This window comes from Mobula birostris, chromosome 12 (assembly GCF_030028105.1).
Source record: "Mobula birostris isolate sMobBir1 chromosome 12, sMobBir1.hap1, whole genome shotgun sequence".
NCBI classification, from domain to species: domain Eukaryota; kingdom Metazoa; phylum Chordata; class Chondrichthyes; order Myliobatiformes; family Myliobatidae; genus Mobula; species Mobula birostris.
The window spans coordinates 46175184-46195991 of NC_092381.1; the positions used below are offsets into that span (position 1 = coordinate 46175184).

The 20808-nt window shown below is 39.1% G+C and overlaps 1 protein-coding gene across 5 annotated transcripts in view; it reads left to right on the forward strand.

The window, feature by feature from the left end:
* The first annotated feature begins 14830 nt into the window (after positions 1-14830).
* LOC140205890 (terminal uridylyltransferase 4-like) overlaps positions 14831-20808 on the forward strand; it is a 72071-nt gene continuing 66093 nt past the window's right edge. For 3 of the 5 annotated variants that reach the window (XM_072273733.1, XM_072273736.1, XM_072273738.1), the window contains exon 1: positions 14831-14928. The gene's annotated coding sequence lies outside the window, so the exon portion shown is untranslated. Of the gene's footprint in view, positions 14956-20808 lie in introns of all 5 variants that reach the window. The other 2 variants (XM_072273734.1, XM_072273737.1) reach the window with 1 other exon arrangement.

The window sequence follows — 20808 nt, forward strand, 5'->3', positions numbered from 1 at the left end:
CCATTTCTTTGTCCCCCATTGCTACCTCTGCAAAGTTATTTTTCAGCAGTCCAATATCCATTCTCATATCTCTTTATAACAAAATCTGTTGGTATTTTCTTTGATATTATTGGTTAGCTTACCTTCATATTTCACCATCTCTCCACTTAGGTTTTTTTTAGTTGCCTTCTGTTGGTTTTTAAAAGCTTCCCAATCCTCTAACTTCCTACTATTTTTTGCTATATTATATGCTCTCTCTTTTGCATTGTGCTTTCTTTGACTTCCCTTGTCAGCCATGGTTGCCTCATCCCCCCTATAGAATATTTCTTCATGTTGGGGATGTATCTATCCTGTGCCTTACAGAAACTCCAGCCATTGCTGTACTGCCATCATCCCGTTAGTGTAACTATTTAGATATGGATTCAAATCCTTAATGCAAACAAGGTCAAATTCAAAGATTAAATCTACTTCAGAGGAGCATTTGAGTTTGAATTTAAAAATGACATCTCACGATTCATTTTATATAAATGTAAAAATCAGGGGCAGAAACAGGCCCTTCAGCCCATCTAATAGTCCAGCCTACTTGCACCTGGCCTTTGCCCTCCATACTTCTCTCTTCAGTGTACCGATCCAAACCTTTAACCTTGATGTTTATCAAGGATTTATCTGATAGTGACTTCAAAATATTGACTCTACTTCCACCACTCTTTGGGGAAGAGAGTTCCAAAGCCATTTCACCCTCCAAGTGAAAAAAAATCACCACATCTCTTTCTTAAATGAGTGACCCTTCAATCTTTAAACAAAGGCCCTTGCTTCTAGAAATTTCCACTAAAGAAAACACCCTTGTCATACGTATCTCATTTATGTCCTCCTTTTGATTCCTGTTTGCTCATCGATGATTTTTCAAATACCATGAGCGTTTATCATCTGTAATAACCTTTGATGCGACAACTTTCCCCTTCCCTCACCTTAAAGCTATGTGCTCTAGACTCCAATAAATGGTCAAACATGATTATCCTTTCACAAATCCATGTCAGCTTTGCCTGATTGTGTTGAATACTTCTAGGAACCTATGTCTTAGTTTCTAAAATTTTCCCTATGAATCATGGAAACAAACTGTGTTCCTGTTTCCCGATTTCTGACTTCCCATTTTTGAATCAGGCTATTGTATCTTCTGCCTGATGGGTGGGTGTGAGGGGGTGGGGGAGTGTGGCATGAAGAAGGAACACTGTCTGTGGTGGGCAATGTCTTTGATTATGTCGGCTGCATTACTGAGGCAATCAGGATTCTAGACAGAATCCATACAGTGGAGGATGGTCTTGTGATGAGTTAGGATGTTTCTTGCAGTCACAAGCAGAGCTGTTGCTGTTCCCAGCTGTGATGAATTCAGACGGATTGCTTTCTATGGTGCATCAATAAAAATTGTTGAAGGTCAAATGGGACATGCCGAATTTCCTTGGCCTCCTGTGGAACTAGGGGCATTGCTGAGAGTTCCTGGCTGGGTGTCTATGTAGTTGGACTAGGACAGGCTACTGGTAATGTTCAGTCCTCAGAATTTGAAGTTCTCAACTCTCTTGATCTCAGCACCTTTTGTGTAAATAGGATGGCATGCACAACCTTTCCTGAAGCCAATTACCAGTTCTTTTGTTTTGCTGACAATAAGGGAAAGGTTGGTGTCATGACACCATGTCATTAGGCTCTCTAACTCCTTCCTATACACTGATTCTTCATTATTTGAAATTCAGCCCACTACAATGGTGTCATCTGCTAACTTGTAGACAGAGCTAGAGTAGAATCTAGCTACACTGATGTGTGTATAGGGAGTAAAGTAGGCGATTAAGGATCATACTTGTGGAGCAGTAGTGTTCAGACTAATCGTGGCACTTGGGTTGCTGCTTTTCCCAAGTAATTGTGGTCTGCTGGTCACAAGGTCAGCGGTCTAGTTGTATATGGAGATATTGACTCGATGTGTGGTGTTTGGAGTTTTAGTATTAAAGGCAGAGCTGTTGTCAATAATCAATAGTGTAATGGAGGTATCTTTACTGTCCAGCTGCTCCATAAAAGTGTGAAGAGTCAGGATGATGGCATCCACTGTACACCTGTTTCAGCTGCAGGTGAATTGCAATTGTTAAGGTTGTTTGGGAGGCTGAAGTTGATATGTGCCATAACCTGTCTCTCAGAGCACTTCATGATGCTGGATATCAGAGTCATTAGCAGTAGTCATTAAAAGATATTATTATTTTTTTAAGTACCAGGATGTTAATGATCTTCTTAAAGCAAATGGAACCTCAGATTTTAGCAGGGAGAGGTTAAAAATGCTTGCAAATACATCGATCAGCAGATCCGGGCAGGATGTAAGCACACAGCCAGGGACACCATCTGGGCCAAATGCTTTCCGTGGGTTCACTCTCTGGAAGACTGAGCTTATGTCCACAAGAGTGACTGTGGGTTCAGGTGCCTCGGAGGCTATCAGGGCGGTCAGTAACATTCCAATCCCCTTTGCTCAAAACATCTATGGAATACATTAGGCTCATCAGTGAAGGGATGCACTGTTGTCAATGTTGCTTGATTTCATTTTGTAGCCCATTTAGAGCATGTAGGTCCTGCAACAATTGATGGCTAGTCTGGGACTCAATTTTGCACTGGTATTGTCTCTTAGTATTCCTGATAGCTTCATGGAGGCTGTACCTTAATTTCTTGTGTAGGTCCAAGTCACCTATTTTAAATGCTATAATGCTATACTTTAGTAGGGAGTGCATCTCCTGGTTCATCCAATGGTTTCCGATTTGGGAACACCCAGACTGACCTCTTTGGTGCACAGTCCTCTACGCATTTTCTATTATAGTCCGTGACAGTGGTGATATACTCATCTAGACCGGCTGATTTTCCTATGCTGTAGGCACCTACGTTTACCACAATAACCCCTTTACCCTCCCTTTGCTTGTTCCCCTCCAGTCACTGAACCCTGGCATCAGGCATAGCCTTCTTAGCTCTTGCTCTTTTCTGTGGAGAACAATGCCAATTCCACTTTTATTTATTGTTTGCTTCCCACCCTCACACATGTACGGTTTCTGCTACCACAGAGTAATAGTGTGATGATATCGGGTTTGCTGACCATGAAGTTCTAAACTCAGATGAAGACCTTAGTCCTATCAGATGTAAATGGCCATGAGTACTCTCACTAAAGGGAGGTTATACTATAACTATCCCAACCTTCTAAGACTAGTTCACTTCCCTGTTTATTCTGCATGGTGAGTTCAGGTGCCAATACTCACAATTGGAGCGGTGGGTCCTCTCTTCCTACCAAGAAGATATTTCCAGCTAACAGCACACTTAAAAACACAGTTCATTTATTTGCAATGATTCCTGTTTAAATCCAAACAACATTCTTAAAACTCATTTAAAACTCACAAAAGATTTTGATCTTAAACTTTCCTAAAACACAAAGAACAAAAGATTTCCCACTGCCTGTTCCCTCTCCAAGTCCAGGTTGCAGCAAGTGATTCACTCAGCGGAGAAGATTATTGGCTGTCGTCTACCAACATTGGAAGATCTGTTCATCACAAGAGTGAAGAAAAAAAGATGAAAAAAATTGCTGATGACTCCACCCATCCTAGCAATCACCTATTCACCAAATCGGCATCAGGGAGATGCTACAAGTCCATCACCACCAGGACTACACATTATCACTGAAGCTTCTTTCCTGTAACTATCCAGCTTCTCAAACAAAACTCCTCACTCAGGGATAATACCCTAACTGTGCCATTTAATCCATTAAGTGGTCTTTCCTGCTCTCCTTGTACTCTTGATACTTATTTTAATCTATTCATATGTTCACATTTATTTAAGTTTGATTAGTAACATTTGTACATGTGACTGTTTTGCTAATTGTTAATTGTTCATGGCTGTTTTCACTATTATCTTATAAATTGTTGACTATTTTGTTGTCTGTTATGGTATTGTCCTGTGTTTTATGCTTGGCACCAAACCACAATCAATTCTGGTATGTTTCACATTCTGGTAATAAAGTGATTCTGATTCTAAACCACAGATACAATTCTTATAAACTAAAAAGACATATCAATGATGCAGATGAACACATCGTCCATCGCAGAAACCGAAACCAGAGGAATGGATTCGAGTTCATCCTGTGTTTCTTCCAGGTTTCTTGATGTTCCTTACCCCATTTCTAATAACCTGAACTGCTGTCTATATTTATAGCCTTTTTCTCCCACTTTGTTGAATTCACACATATGTGATATTTCCTCAGATATCATTTTTACACAAATGGTCTAAAACATTGCGGAAACATAAATCTCAGCTTTCTACCATTAAGGCCGTGAAGCTAACTTCCTTAAGTACATAAAACTCCCAACTATAAATACATCAGTTATTGATATGCTAAATGATATTATCCATCTAGTCTGCAAGCTTCCTTCAACTATGCAACTTAGAGTCTTAGTTTGTAGCAACTTAGTTTGTTTTGAATCAAGCCAAATTAAACAACCTGTTGTTTTATACTATACCTTTGAGCAGCAATAAAGCAGGTGCAGTGAGTTATTGTACATCCTACTTCTCACATACAAAGTGTCTGCCTATATACAGGTCTCGGCCTGAAACGTCGACTGTACCTCTTCCTAGAGATGCTGCCTGGCCTGCCGCATTCACCAGCAACTTTGATGTGTGTTGCCTATATACAGAGCTTGTTTGCAAAGCTGTGTTTTAAAACTTCAAGCTGATGACTGGCTGCTACTGTATTTACATTTTAAGAACTGAAGACTGACTTTTATATATATATAAAAAATATATTTTTATTACCTGACACCAATTCTGTACTATTTTCAACTTAATTTTTAAAAAAACAGGAAGGAACTCAAGCAAGGGGACTAGGAGGAACCATGAAATCTCCCTGGCAAGTAGGATTATAAAGAATCCCAAGCCATTTTATATTTACATTAAAAACAAGAGAATAACTAGGGTTGAGGGTAAAATCATTCAAGGAGAAAGGAGAGAATTTATGCTTGGAGTGAGAAAATGTGGGTAAGGAACTAAATGAGTAGTTTGTGTTGTATTCATCAAAAAGGATGTGGAGGTTAGTGAGACCAATGTGATGTGTGCCAATATGCCAGCACATTTTGCGATCAAAAAGGAGTTTGTGCTGGGTATCTTGGTGGATGTCCCCAGGGCCTGATGGAATATATCTCAGGTTACCGATAGTGGAAAGAGAGGAGATTGCTGGGACCTTGACAACAATCTTTGTATCCTCATTAGCAAAGGCAAAAGTTCTGGAGGACTGGAAAGTATCCAATATTATTTCTTTTTTTCAAGAAGGGAAATAGGGATAATACAGAAAATTGTAGGCCAATAAGCCTCACATCAGTGGTAGGGAAGCTGTTGGAGAGGATGCTTAGGGTGCATTTGGAAAGCATGGCATAATTAGGGACAGTCAGCATGACTTAATGTGGGACAGGTGATGTCTTACTAAAAGCTGTGTTTTTTGAGGAGGTTATGAAAGTGATTGATGAAGTTAGGGCAGGAGATGCTGTTTTCCAGGACTTCAATATAGCAAGTTGTAGGTGCCTGGGATGGATTGCCAGGGGTGCATAAGAAATTTACCAGGAAATTATCTGGATTAGAGGATATGAGCTGTTCAGCCAGATTGTACAGCTTGGGTTGCTCTCCTTAGAATATCAGAGGCTGGGGAAAGACCTGATAGAGGTTTTCTACATGTTATGAGCAGCAGAAATGGGGTAGGTAGAATCTGTTCCCCAGCATAGAGATGTCTAGCACCAGAGGACATGCTTTTAACATTATAAGGGAGAAGTTTAGAGGGGCAAGTTTCATATGCAGCTACCTGGTTTGGGTTACCGGGCGGTGGGGGCCGGGGGCATGGTAGTGGAATCAGGCAGTTTTGTGGAACTTAAAAGCCTTTTAAATGTAGGTATGAATATAAAGAGAATGAAGGCTTTTGAATGATAAGCAGCAGGAGAACATTTTGTATAAATCAACATCAAGATCGGCACAACATCATGGGCCAAATGGCCTGTGGTGTTGTACCGTTCTAAGTTTTAAGCATCCATCATCAAGGGAATGGAGGCTGAAGAGACTGAATTTAATTTGACATTGTGTTTGGTCAGGACGTCATAGGCCAAAAGCATGTTCCTGTGCTGTATTCTTCTATTTTGTGCGTTAAAGACCTTAAACATACCAAACACTCACTAAAAAGCTAGCTTCCTTTTTAGCTCCCTCGCCATGTTGAAAACAGCATTCATCTTTACTAATACCTCATAAAGCTGATACAGAAACTCTCCAATGGGTTATGTGACTTGCAACAATGTCAGATTTCCAAGCTGGCACCAGTGTTGAATTGCTCCTCCTGCCCGACCTCACCAAGCTCATATACAGGTGTCCCCATCTTTTCGAACGCTCGCTTTACAAAACCTCACTATTACGAAAGACCTACATTAGTTACCTATTTTCGCTAACAGAAGGTGTTTTCACTTTTACGAAAAAAGGCAGCGCGCGCCCCAAGCAGCCACTCCTCCCCCAGATTCGGAACGGCATTCTCGCCGGCATTGCTTAAACACGTGCCTGTGAGCATCTGTTAGCAAGATGAGTTCTAAGGTATCGGAAAAGCCTGAAAGAGCTCGTAAGGGTGTTACACTTAGCGTAAAACGAGACCTAATTAAGCGTTTTGATCGTGGTGAACGAAGTAAGGACAAGTTGAGTTTGGCTTGTGGAAGTTGATGAAGATAATGTTAAAGAGGTTTTGGCATCCCAAGACCAAGAACTGATAGATGAAGAGCTGATGTAATTGGAAGAGGAAAGGATAACAATCGAAACGGAATGCAGTAGCGAACGGACCAAAAGTGAAGTCGTCCAGGAACTGAACGTGAAGCGTGAGATTTTCACTGCAATGATAAAGTATGACTTTAATTTTGAAAGGGTACATCAGTTTAGGACATATTTGCAGGATGGTTTGAGTCCTTACAAAGAACTGTATGATCTAAAAATGCGCGAGGCTGAGGAGTCAAGCAAGCCTTCCACATCAGCCACAGCAGACGACGAACCTCTACCTTCGACATCAAGGCAGGCAGTTATAGAAGATGACCTGCCTGCCCTGATGGAAACAAATGACACCCCAGTGTCCCACCACCCCAACTCCTGGACCACGGACAGATACCGATCCGTGAAGAATGCAGTGGTAGCCGGGAGGCACCCTGCACATCTTTAAGAAAAAAAGCCAAAATAAACAAGCTAATTAATTAGGTGCCGCCCGGCATGTAAATGTCGGCCCAGATCAGAGGCGATGCAATTGGCAATCGCCTCTGATCTGGGCCGACATTTACATGCCGGGCGGCACCTAATTAATTAGCTTGTTTGTTTCGGCTTTTTTCTTAAAGATGTGCTGGGTGCATCCTGGCTACCGCTGTACCCCTGCATTCTTCACGGATCAGTATCAGTTCGCTGCCTGGAGGGTGGGAGCCACTGCACCACCCCAACCTCCGACAACTCAGCCTAACACACCATCATCAGTGTGCTCGATGTCTTCCCGATTCCTGTAAGTGATACTACACTGTACATACATTCTTTCTACTTTATATCGGCTGTGTATTTTTAGGTGTTATTTGGTATGATTTGGCAGCTTCATAGCTTAAAGGTTACTGGAGAGCGCTTGCGCCGTGTTTCTGCTGAGAGCGCTTGTGTAAGCTTTTCGCTACGGAGAACAGTGTGGCAATGATTGTGGAAAAGTATTTCTACTTTATATAGGCTGTGTATTCATCACATCATTCCTGCTTTTACTATATGTTACTGTTATTTTAGGTTTTATGTGTTATTTGGCATGATTTGTAGGTTATTTTTGGGTCTGCGAACGCTCACAATTTTTCCCCATATAAATTAATGGTAATTGCTTCTTCGTTTTACGACATTCCGGCTTACAAACCATTTCATAGGAACACTCTACCTTCAGATGGCGGGGGAAACCTGTACTGGAAACCACATACTCCTACGCTACTATGCTGAATCCTCATTATCACTTTTCTCACCTTGGACCATTTGCACTTGCTATTTAACTTTCCTTCTTTTACTCCATCAAAGGTTTTTTCATTGGCAATCTCCCCATTCCTTTCCCGCTTTTCTGAACTTTCATTCTTTAACTATTTCCAGTTATGATAGGAGGTCATTGAGGTGAAACATTAATTCGATTTCCCTTGCCATAGTTCCTATGTAACCCACTGCCATTCCAATATTTCCTGCTGTTAATCAGATTTCCAGCAACCATTGCGTTTGAAGGGCTAACCAAAGAAATATAAAGTAGGCTAAACTCATTGTGTAAGTAAACAGTAAATTAATGATAACATTTGAATGTAATGCAGAAGAATTCATGTGACACAGAAGCTCAATGGGAGGCATCAAAATATTCAGTGACAAAAGTTAAAAGGGATCTAGTATTTTAGTGGCCCTAATGCCCAATATTTAATGCTGTACAGAGTGGTAAGAGAAGAAAGCATACTACTGGATAACCAAAACAGAAGAAAGTGGAGAATTTCAATTGTAATTAAGGTCTTCGGTTGGGTGGCTGTATACTGAAGGTGCTACAGAAGCCAGTGATGGGACCTCAGCTGTTCATAATCCATATCAATAATTAGGAGGACGGTTTTGCGTGTAACATATGCAGGTTTTCTAATTTTTCAAAGCTAAATGGCCTCTACTTCCTGAGGAGACTGAGGTTCTTTGGAGTATGCAGGCTTCTCCTTCACATGTCCTGCTAGTCTGTTGTTGCCAGTACAATCTTCTATGTGGTGGTGTGCTGGGGCAATGGCATCAACACGGGTGATGCCAACAGCCTCAATAAACTGATTAGAAAGGCTAGCTCTGTCATAGGAGTCAAACTGGACACATTGGAGGCTGTGGTAGAACAAAGGACCCTATGGAAAATCCTGGCAATTCTGGATAATGTTCCTCACCCTCTGCATGCCACCTTGGCTGAATAAAGGAGCACTTTCAGAAATAGACTAAGACAACTGCGCTGCCCCAAAGAGCTTTCTATGAGGTCAGGCTTAGCCTCAGCCATTAGGCACTATAATGAGTCAACCTATTTATAGCTGGGGAAGTTGTTTGAGGTAACTTATTTTTTTATTCTTCTCTTCTGATATTTGTATATCTGTGAACTTGTAATGCTATTGTGACACTGTAATTTCCTTTGGGATCGATAAAGTATCTATCTAAAGGAAGGGGATGTGCAGACATTTAATAGGTAATATAGAAAGGTAAGAGAATTGGTATGGAAGATGAAATATAACTTGGGAAAATGAGAAGTCATCCATTTTGGTAGCTAAAAAAAAGGCAGAGTGTTTATAACATGGTGCATTAGTAATATTCAGAGGGACCCAAGTATCCCTCTGTATAATTCACTGAGAGTTAATTTGCAGATTCAGCAAGTAGTTACAAAGTGCATTGGCCTTTATTACAAGAGAACTTGATTTTTCTTACATATGAAATCCTGGTGAAATTACACTTGGAAGATCGTTTACATGTCTGGTTTCCCAACCAAAAGAGGACCATTCTTGCAGCAGAGAGGGTGCAACTATTAATTTCTAGAATGGAGGATTTGTAGTATGAGAAGAGAATAAGCAGACCAGACCTGTACCCTATTGACTTCAACAGAATGAGACGAAAATTCAGTGAAATATACTCAGTTCTTACGGGACTTGAAGAGAGATGCTGATTTGTCTGGAAAACCAAAATAGCATTTTCCGGTCACAGTAACAAAATAAGGATTCAGTCATTCAGCACAGAAAAGAGATTTTTTTCATCCAATGACATGTGAATCTTTGAATTTCATGACCCCAGAAAACTGTGTAAGTTCACTCACCCAGTATATTCAAGAAAAATGTAAGAAATTCTCAAACAACATTTACACGGGAGAGGCAATCGTGTTTTAGTTCAAGACTTCCAGTGGGACTGGCAAGGTTAGAGATACAATAATGTTTTAAGAAAGTACAGAGGCTGGGAAAATAGGGGGAAAGGAGGAAAGAACTAAGGAGAAGGTCTGATTTGGGTCCACTGGAAGAGACTTCAACTAATAAAAATGAGTGCAAGAAAGGAATATCAATAGAATAATAATCAAACAGATGATGGGTCAGCTGTAAATGGGAATATCAGAGTCATATTTCACAGCCATCCTCCAGAAAGAAAAATGATCAATAGTCATGATTGGAATCCAGTCTTGAGTCAGAAAGGCTAGGGAATTAGAGACAAAGCAGGAAATTAGTGGCAAATTTAATTAACTCTTTCAGCTCAGGGCAAACAACACTAAAATACAGACATTAAAAAAGAACAATTTAATCCCTCACTCCTTTTCAACGTTGCAGCATTTTACCAACATGTTCTGGCCTGGCAAAAACTACAATGTATCTCAAATTGGACAATTGGCTAATAATTGGACAACTGACTAAATGCAGAAATTTAAACTGCACTTGCACTGGGCAGATTATTCTCGTTCTTCCATAAAGTTTCAACATTTTATGTTATTTTATGAACAAAAGAGTACTTTGAACATGCATCTTCTCCAATTATCTAGGTATGCGGATCATTTAATGACAGAGATCACCAATAGACAGTTATATGTGCTTCTTTACCTGTATTCAGGGAGTCATCTTCAAACCTGGATGAGTATGCTGCAGTTGTTACCGACTTCATTAAAACCTGTGTGGATGAATGTGTGCCCACAAAGACTTGCTGTACATTCCCAAACCAAAAGCTGTGGATGAACCAGGAGGTACGTCATTTGCTGAAGGCTAGATCTGTGGCATTCAAGTCTGACAACCTAGGCCAGGTATGGTCTGCGGAGGGCTATTTCAAGGGTGAAGGGCAATTTCAAACGAGGTTGGAGGTGACATCAGATGCACGGCAACTCTGGCACGGTTTGCAAGACATTACTTCCTACAAAGCAAAAACCAATAGCATGAATGGTAGCGATGCTTCACTACCAGATGAACTCAACGCCTTCTATGCCGCTTTGAAAGGGAGAAAACAATTACAGCTGTGAAGATCCCTGCTGCACCTGATGACCCTGTGATCTCCGTCTCAGAGGCTGACTTTAAAGAGAGTGAACCCTCGCAAGGTGGAAGGTCCCAATGGAGTACCTGGTAAGGCTTTGAAAACCTGTGCCAACCAACTAGCGGGAGTATTCAAGGGATGTATTTAACCTCTCACTACTATGGGCAGAAGTTCCCACTTGCTTCAAAAAGGCAACAATTATACCAGTGCCTAAGAAGAATAATGTGGGCTGCCTTAATGATGATTGCCTGGTAGCACTCACATTGAGAGTGATGAAATGCTTTGAGAGGTTGGTCATGACTAGACTGAACTCCTGCCTCAGCAAGGACCTGGATCTATTGCATTTTGCCTATTGCCACAATAGGTCAATGGCAGACACAACCTCAGTGGTTCTCCACACAGCTTTAGACCACCCGGACAACACAAACGCCTACATCAGAATGCTGTTCATCGACTATAGCTCAGCATTTAATACCATTACTCCACAATCCTGATTGAGAAGTTGCAGAACCTGGGCCTCTGTACCTCCCTCTGCAATTGGATCCTCGACTTCCTAACTGGAAGACCACAATCTGTGCAGATTGGTGATAACATATCCTCCTCGCTGATGATCAACACTGGCACACCTCAGGGGTGTGTGCTTAGCCCACTGCTCTACTCTCCATGTACACATGACTGTGTGGCTAGGAATAGCTCAAATACCGTATATAAATTTGCTGACGATACAACCATTGTTGGTAGAATCTCAGGTGGTGATGAGAGGGCGTACAGGAGTGAGATATCCCAACTAGTGGAGTGGTTCCGCAGCAACAACCTGGCACTCAACATCAGTAAGACGAAAGAGCTGATTGTGGACCAGGAAGGGTAAGACGAAGGAACACATACCAATCCTCATAGAGGGATCAGAAGTGGAGAGAGGGAACAGTTTCAAGCTCCTGGGTTTCAAGACCTCTGAAGATCTAACCTTGTCCCAACCTATCGATGTAGTTATAAGGAAGGCAAGACAGCAGCTATACTTCATTAGGAGTTTGAAGAGATTTGGCATGTCAACAAATACACTCAAAAACTTCTATAGTTGTAGCGTGGAGAGTATTCTGACAGACTGCATCACTGTCTGGTATGGAGGGGCTACTACACAGGACTGAAAGAAGCTGCAGATTGTAAATCTAGTCAGCTCCATCGTGGGCACTAGCTTACAAAGTACCCAGTCAACTTTCATCTAAATGGTTTCCTCTATATTTAACTTTGATTGGTCGTATTAATGCAGTTAAGATGTTTTTTTTGCCAAAATTTTTATATATATTTCAGGCATTACCAATTTTTGTTCCAAAATCTTTTTTTGATAAAGTTGACTCCAAAATTTCTTCATTTATTTGGCAAAATAAAAACCCGAGACTGGGTAAAATACATTTACAGAAAGCTAAGAGAGATGGAGGCTTAGCATTACCTAACTTTAGATTTTATTATTGGGCAATTAATATTCGACATATGAAATTTTGGTTACTTGACCAGGATATACTATCCATTCCTAAATGGGTAGCATTGGAATTACAATCTGTTCAGGGCTATACACTTGGCTCTATTTTAGGTTCCTCTCTTCCTTTTGATTTGAAACGCCTTAAACAGGTGTCTAACCCGATAGTTAAATATACCATACGTATTTGGTTTCAATTCAGAAAATTTTTTGATCTTAACCAATTTGGGCTAGCGATTCCTATTTTAGGTAACATATTTTTTCCTCCCTCTTTTACGGATCGTGCTTTTCAAATTTGGAAGACTAAGGGTATTTCACGGTTTTTGGATTTATTTTTAGATGGTTCCCTTATGTCTTTTGAACAATTATCTAATAAATATAATTTATCAAGAATACATTTTTTTAGATATCTACAAGTTAGAAATTTCCTAAGTACCATACTTTCTTCCTTTCCAATGCTTCCTCCTACATACATTTTAGATACTGTAATTAACCTTAATCCATGTCAGAAAGGTGCATCGGCTATTATTTATAATATTGTTATGAAACTTAGGAAAGCTCCATTTGATAAGATTTGGTCAGATTGGGAACAAGAATTGGGATCTATTATTTCCGTGGATGACTGGGGGCAGATTTTACAATTAGTCAGTACTTCCTCTATCTGTGCTAAACATTCCCTAATTCAATTTAAAGTTGTTCATAGAGCACATATGTCCAAAGATAAATTAGCTCGCTTTTATTCTCATATTAATCCTTTTTGTGATAGATGTCCGGGGCAGATAGCTTCTTTAACTCATATGTTTTGGTCTTGTCCTACTCTGGAAACTTTTTGGAGAGACATTTTTAATATTATTTCCAAGGTATTGAATATAGATATCTCTCCTCACCCTATTACTGCTATCTTTGGACTACCTAAAATTTCCAGTAATCTCTCTCCTTCAGCCCATAGAATGATTGCATTTCTTACTTTAATGGCGAAAAGATGTATTTTACAACATTGGAAAGAGCTTAATGCTCCAACTACCTTTTTTTGATTTTCTCAGACGATATTATGCTTGAATTTGGAGAAAATAAGAAGCAATCTTTATGACTCTTCATTTAAATTTGAACAGACCTGGAGATCTTTTATTCAATATTTTCATTTAATGTAATATATACCCTTCTTGTTTTTTTTACTGTTTTTAATGGAGGTCGGGATTGAGGACGTGATTTTAAGTTTTTTAACTCTGTTTGGTTTCAAGTTAGCCCATTGCTTTGCTTTGCTTTTAGTTAGTTGCACGGTGGGTTTTTTTTTGGGGGGGGGTTTTTCCTTTTCTCTATTGATATATATAAAAATTAGTATACTCTTATGTTACCTTGGTATGTTATGTTTAAATTACATTGTTTGTATTTTTTTGTATTAATATCTCCTGTAATTTTATTATATTCTAACAGTGTATTAGTGCCTATATGGCTTACCTTTTTGTATACTTATTCAATAAAAAGATTTAAAAAGAAAGAAAGAACAAAGTACCCAGGGCATTTTTAGGGAGTGGTGTCTCAGAAAGGCAGCGTCCATTATTAAGGACCTCCCTTTTCTCACTGCTACCATCAGGGAGGAGATACAGAAGCCTGAAGGCATACACTGAACGATTCAGGAACAGCTTCTTCCCCTCTGCCATCTGATTACTAAATGGACATTGAAGCTTTGGACACTACCTCACTTTTTTTAATATACAGTATTTTTGTTTTTGCAGGTTTTAAAAATCTGTAATACGTAATTGATTATTATTGGTTTTATTTTATTTATTATTATTTTTCTCTGCTAGATTATGTATTGCATTGAACTGCTGCCGCTAAATTCACGAATTCCATGTCACACGCCGGTGACAATAAACCTGATTCTGATACACAAGCCACATTCCAGTGCTGAACTTTTCAAACAGGTTGTAAGCTGGTTGGGAAATCTTGAAGGATTTGATTTACGTAAACACAAGCTAAAATTCTAATCACCTGTTGGGGTAGAACTCCACAACAGGAACTCAGCCAGATGTAATGCCTCACGAAAGCGCCATCTGTTTAAACCTAACGAGTGAGTTTTAAATAGTCGAAGAATATTTGAAGTTGGTGGTGATACTCATTATGTTCCCAGGGCAACGGAGCCTTCGCTGGAATCCCGGAAACCCTCGCAGCTCAATTGTCGCCGCCGCCACCACTCTCCGCACTCGGAGGCTACAAGCAGACGCGATGGCTCTCGGAACTTGTAGTTTTCTGTGAAGTGGCGGAGAATTTGTATCTGTGACGCCACCGGAAGGTGTCAACGCGTTTGCGTGCTTTGGGTTTGTTTTGTGAACGGCCTGCTGGTGGTCGGGAGCTTTCATCCGATTAAATAGATGGTGGGACGTGCTGTGGAGTGCTGGCCGATCTTGCCGGTAAGAATCCGAGGCCTGGGCCGGAAGGTATATTTAAAATTTTAAAAATGTGAACTGATGATAATCGGAGAGGTCTTGAGCGCGATTCGCAAACAGGGCTGTTGGGTTTCCCTTTCGGTCATTTTGTTTAGGCCAATGACAGGTTTAAAGCGCTGGAGGGAGGGTACCGGCCACGCTCGGTATTTGATCGCATTTTAGGAACAGTCTCCAGAGGTGACCCAGACGTTTATTTCCCATTTGAGTATCTCACAGCCACCGCGTGAGTCACAAGTGTTGACGGCCCTGAGATTATAATTCAGCCAGAAGGTATTCCTGACCGTAATTCACACGATAAACAATATTACTAACGTTCAGCTGCAATGTTTATGTGGATGGGGGGGTAATAGTATTTTTTCGGGCACGTTGCCTTTAAGGGATCCCTGTCATATTTTGTTTGTACATGTCATTGACAAAATCATTTGTATTTGATGCATTTAAGTTGAACGTTATTTATTAAAAAGGACGGGGATTGTGAAATAACATTTGAATTAGATTTATCAAAATGAACCCGTTTAAAATTAATGCCTTTATTAATGCGATATCTTCAATAAAATGAGTTTTGCTTTCGTTTCGTTTAGTTTGGGTGTTATCTGGTGGTGTTAGTATTTACAGATTGGGTATTTTTGGCTGTTAGAAACAACCTATCCATGTATTTCAACTTTTTATCCCACACACAACTGCAATTAAATGGAACTCCGGAATAATAGTTGCAGACTAATTTGGCCTACCTTAATATAGTTCTTTGACAAATCTTCATTTTCCTTCGCGTAATCACATATAATTTTTCCAGTTTTTATCAGTATCATTAAGATGAGATTAAAACACTCACAAGCACACACTCAGCAAATGGCATAATACAAGCGTTTTGCAAGCCATGTGAGGCATTTTGAAAAGAAAAACGATAATGAAAAGTGTGCGTCTTTGGTATTGCTTGATGGTAGAGTTTGTGTGTGTGTTTGCGTCTTGACGGTGGGAAGAATTGTTTACCAATGTAGTTATCAGTGTTTTGCTTAAAAAAAACAAAATAATGTCTAATTTGACAGTCTCTCGATAGGTGAATGCTATTCCATTCTTTAAATAGTGTAATTTGTAATGACCTCTTGTATATATTTAATACCACATTTAGTATTTGATTAAATCTTAATAATGAAGAACTGTCAAAAATATGTAACAACATAAAATATTCCATTTTATAATTTATTGTGGAAAATTAGTTTGACTATTCTTTGTCTCCCTTAATATGAGTCTGTTTTTATTATTGCCCTAACCATAAAATAATCAACTTTCCACTACAGTGATCAATGTTGTAATTTTGCTTTGTTTACTTGTACAACTGATCTTTGCTCCTTATAAAATGCCAAAGAAAAAGGTAATATTCTGTATGTTGGATATCTATCTGGAAAATTTTGAAGCTTTGTAGCTTTTATATGCCTGCAAAATAGTAATGCCAGGAAGAGAAGGCAAGTCATTTAAGTATGTCAAAAATTAGTAATGATAGTATTTGTGTATTTTTAATAATTTTATGATTCATACCAAATATGAGCACGCAGTACACCTCTGACATGCTTGGAAATATACACCATATGAAAGCTGGTGTAAGCATTGGACTGGTATTGTGTAATCTTATATAAACAATCTAGGAATCAGCATATCCAACATTAATGATTTTTTCTTTCAAACCATAATTTGTTACACATGAATACTGTATTTGTCCTTTAATATTTTGATTTACTTTCTGGTTGAAAACCCTTGTATATTGTCAAGGCTCATATCTGAATGATCAAAGTTCAAAGTAAATTTATTATTAAAATACATAAATACAAAAAATACATAAAAAGAGAGAAAAATAAATAAATATTGAGAACATTAGTTATATGGAGTCCTTGAAAGTGAATCAGTTCATGTTTGCATGAGTGAAGTGATCCACTCTAGTTTAGGAGCCTAATGGTTGGGGGTAATAACTATTCCTGTGCCTCCTTTCTGATGGCAGCAGCAAGAAGAGAGCATGATTATTAGACTGAAATTCTGAAAACTGCCCCTTCACATGGAGAAGTAAATGGACAATACAGTTAAGGAAAGTAAGTTCTAAATATTGACTGACTTAGCTATTCTACAATAATATTTGAGACCAATAATGTAGCCATTTAGCCCCCAGTGTAATTTTGAACCTCATGTTAGGACAACTTTAAACTAATTCATTTGTCTCAAATTCTTGACGTTATTAATGGTGTTCCATCATACAATGTTTGATAAGTTTTCCCTTAAAGCACCCACATTAGTTTTTATAATCCTCTCAGAACTTTTAAGAATCTCAATAATCTTTATTGATACTGAATTTCAAACAAAAGATATAGTAGAGTTGCAAGAAAAAGTGTGCGAGCCCTTTGCAATCGCCTGGTTTTCAACATTACTCATAAAATGTGGTCTGATGTTCACCTATGTCACTATAATGGACAAACACAACTTGCCTAAACTAATAACACACGAACAATTGCACTTCTCATCAAAACTGAGTACACTATTTAAACAATCACAGTCTAGGTTCAAAAAAAGTATTGAATTTCTGGGGTAATGCCATCTACAAAAGCTATTTGGAGTCAGGTGTTCCAGTCAATGAGATGAAATTGGAGGTGTGGATTGTGGAGGTGCCCTGCCTTATAAAAAGACACATAAAGTCAGGTTACTGACAGAGCCTGCTCTTCTCAAGAAAGATCTGTTTATGTGAACCATGCCTTGATCAAAACAACTTTCTGAGGACCATAGAAGAGGAATTGCAGAGGTGCATGAAGCTGGAAAAGACTACAAAAGCATTTCTTAAAGACCGGAGTGTTCATCAGTTCACATTAAGAGAAATTGTCTACAAATGGAGGAAATTCAGTACTGTTGTTCATCTTCCTAGGAGTGGGCATCCTGGAAAGATCACACCAAGAGCACAATGTACAATGCTGAAGGAAGTGAAAAAGGACCCAGGGATAACAGGTCTTTTGCTGGAACTTGCTAAAGTCTCTGTTTGTGTGTCCACTATAAGTAAAACTCTGAACAAGAATGATATTCATGGAAGGACACCATGGGAAAAGAAACACTGCTCTCTTTAAAAAAAATTGTGCACATCTCAAGTTTGCAAAAGACCACCTGAATGTTCCACAATACCTTTGGGACAATGTTCTGTGGACAAATGAGACAAAAATTGAACTTTATGGCAGAAATGCACACCACTATGTTTGTAAGAAAAAGGGCAGTGCACACCAACACTAAAACCTCACCCCAACTGTGAAGCATGGTGGAAAGAGCATCATGGTTTGGGAATGCTTTGCTGCCTCAGGGCCTGGACAGCTGCAATCGTTGAGGGAACAATGAGTTCAAAATTGTATCAAGACTTTTTACAGGAGAATGTTGGGGTAGCGGTTTGTCACCTGAAACTTGATAGTATTTGGATACTGCTACAAGACAATGATACAAAACACAAGAGTAAATCACAACAGATTTGTTTAAAAAAGAAGAAAATTTGTGTTTTGGATTGGCCAAGTCAGAGTCCAGACCTTAACTGAATTCAGATGCTGTGGCATGACCTGAGGAGGGTTGTTTGTGCAAGGTATCCCAGAAATGTTGATGAACTGAAACAGTTTTATATGGAGGAATGGTCTAAAATTGCTTCTCGCCATTGTGCAAGTCCGATCAGCAGCTGCAGGAGGTTCTACCAGTTATTAAATACATTGGTTCACATACTTTTTCTAGGCTGGACTGTGAATGACTAAACATTGTGTTTGTCTATTATTGTGACTTAGATGAAGATCAGACCACATTTTATGAGTAATTAATGCAGGAAACCAGGTAATTGCAGAGGGTTCACAAACTTTTTCTTGCAGCTGTATTTCCATTATAGTGTTTCCATAACTTTTAAAAACTTGTCTTAAGAAATGCCATTTTCAAAATATATGTCTGAACAAGTCTAGTGCAAGTTTTAAGATTGTTTAAAAATCCATTATTGATGAGCATAATTCTTTTCAATTAAGTATTGGGAAAATTAAATATATCACCTTGGATCCCTGGCATATGCCATGTTCTATAGCTGCTGATTTCCATTCCTCTCTTTGGAAAGTGAACCAAACTGTTGGCAACACTGCTGTCCTATTTAAAACTGAATTGAGATTTGTGCTTTATGACTGTCATATGTAAGATTACATAGTCTACCTTTGTAATGTTGCCTGTCCCCAGCCTTGCTTTTGTTTCCTTTGTCACCACCAAATTTAATTACCTCTGTCTGGCCTCACTTGTTCTACCTTCTATAAATTTAAAGTCATCCAAAACATTGTTTAGGGCCCAACTTCCATTGAATCCTGTTTATATGTCACTCCTTCCTAAATATGGTTTTAACAGTTCAAGCCAAGAGTTTTAAAATAGAGTTTTCTGATCTTTCCTTGAACTCATGTATTCTTAATTAGATGCTGCAATATCTAGGCCTTTCAGTTCTGGTCTTCTGCATATCTCCTTATTTAATAACACCATTGGTGAAGACTCTGCCTTCAGCTGTCTAAGACTTATGTTCTGAACTTCTATCCAAGATGGTTAATGTGGAGAGGATGTTTCCTATAGTGGGGGAGTCTAGGACCAGCAGGCACAGCCTCAGAATAAAGGGATGTCCATTTAGAACAGAGATAAGGAGGAATTTCTTTTGCCACAGGGTGGTGAATCTATGGAATTCATTGCCACTAGTAGCTTTGAAACCCAAGTCATTGGGTATATTTAAAACAGAGGTTGATAGGTTCTTGTTTAGCCAGGTTACAGGAAGAAGGCAGGAGAAGTGGGTTAAAAAGGATAATAAATAAGCCATGACGGAATGACGGAGCAGACGCAATGGGTGAATAGCCTAATTCTGCTCCAATGTCTTACAGTCTAAGATCCTAACTCATGTCTGATAGATAAAACAGGACACGTTTGCACAAGCCTCCAGTGGAGGCATCCAATATTTAAAGCCAGTGCTTTGGTCATCACTGTCAATGTAGCAATAAAACCAGTGCTGCTGATATGAAGAAAGGCAGTGTTCAACATTCCCAAGTCCATATTACTATTTAAGACCAAAGTACATTCTGCATTAACTTCTGATATTTAAATATTACAATGGCCGAGTATTTAAAGAGTGTTTTATTTCATATAAATACAAAACCTTGGTGCAATTTATGAGCCATTATCATAAATTATTACTTTGTTGATATAGTCACCTGTTTGCTTGAACTTTATCTACTTGCAATTGGAAATTTATGCAGTTATTCAAACTGCTGAGAAAGTCAAAACTCAAAATAACTTGTGTTCTGACTCGGCTTGGGGAAACCAAATACTAAGAAGAAGTAACTGGAGTAATCCATATGGTCTGTCAGCCATGCCCTGCATTCATTCAGATCATAGCTGAACTTCCACATCAACTCCAATTTCCTGACCCCCTCCCCGATATCTTTTAATTCTCTTAATATCAATGTCTATTGGTCACAGTTTGAAATAAATTCATTCACTGATGATCCATCTCTGTCTGTGGCAGAGAATTCCAAAGATTCAAAAGCTTTTGAGTGAAGGAGCTAATCTTAATCTTAAAAGGCTAACGTTTGCCCTGAGATCATAACCCAAAGCAGAAAGTTCTCCAACTAGAGAAAAGAGCCACTCAGCACCTATTACAATATTTAAGAATTTTCAGTAAGGTCAATATTCTTTGAAACTAGGAAATATTCAGTCTTCACTTAGGACAGCCCTTTTCTTCCTGAGAAATATATTTGTTGTACTGCCTGTAAATCAAATATATGCACCCATATTATGTTCTTGGAATCTGTTGCTAACTTGTGAAATTTTGTG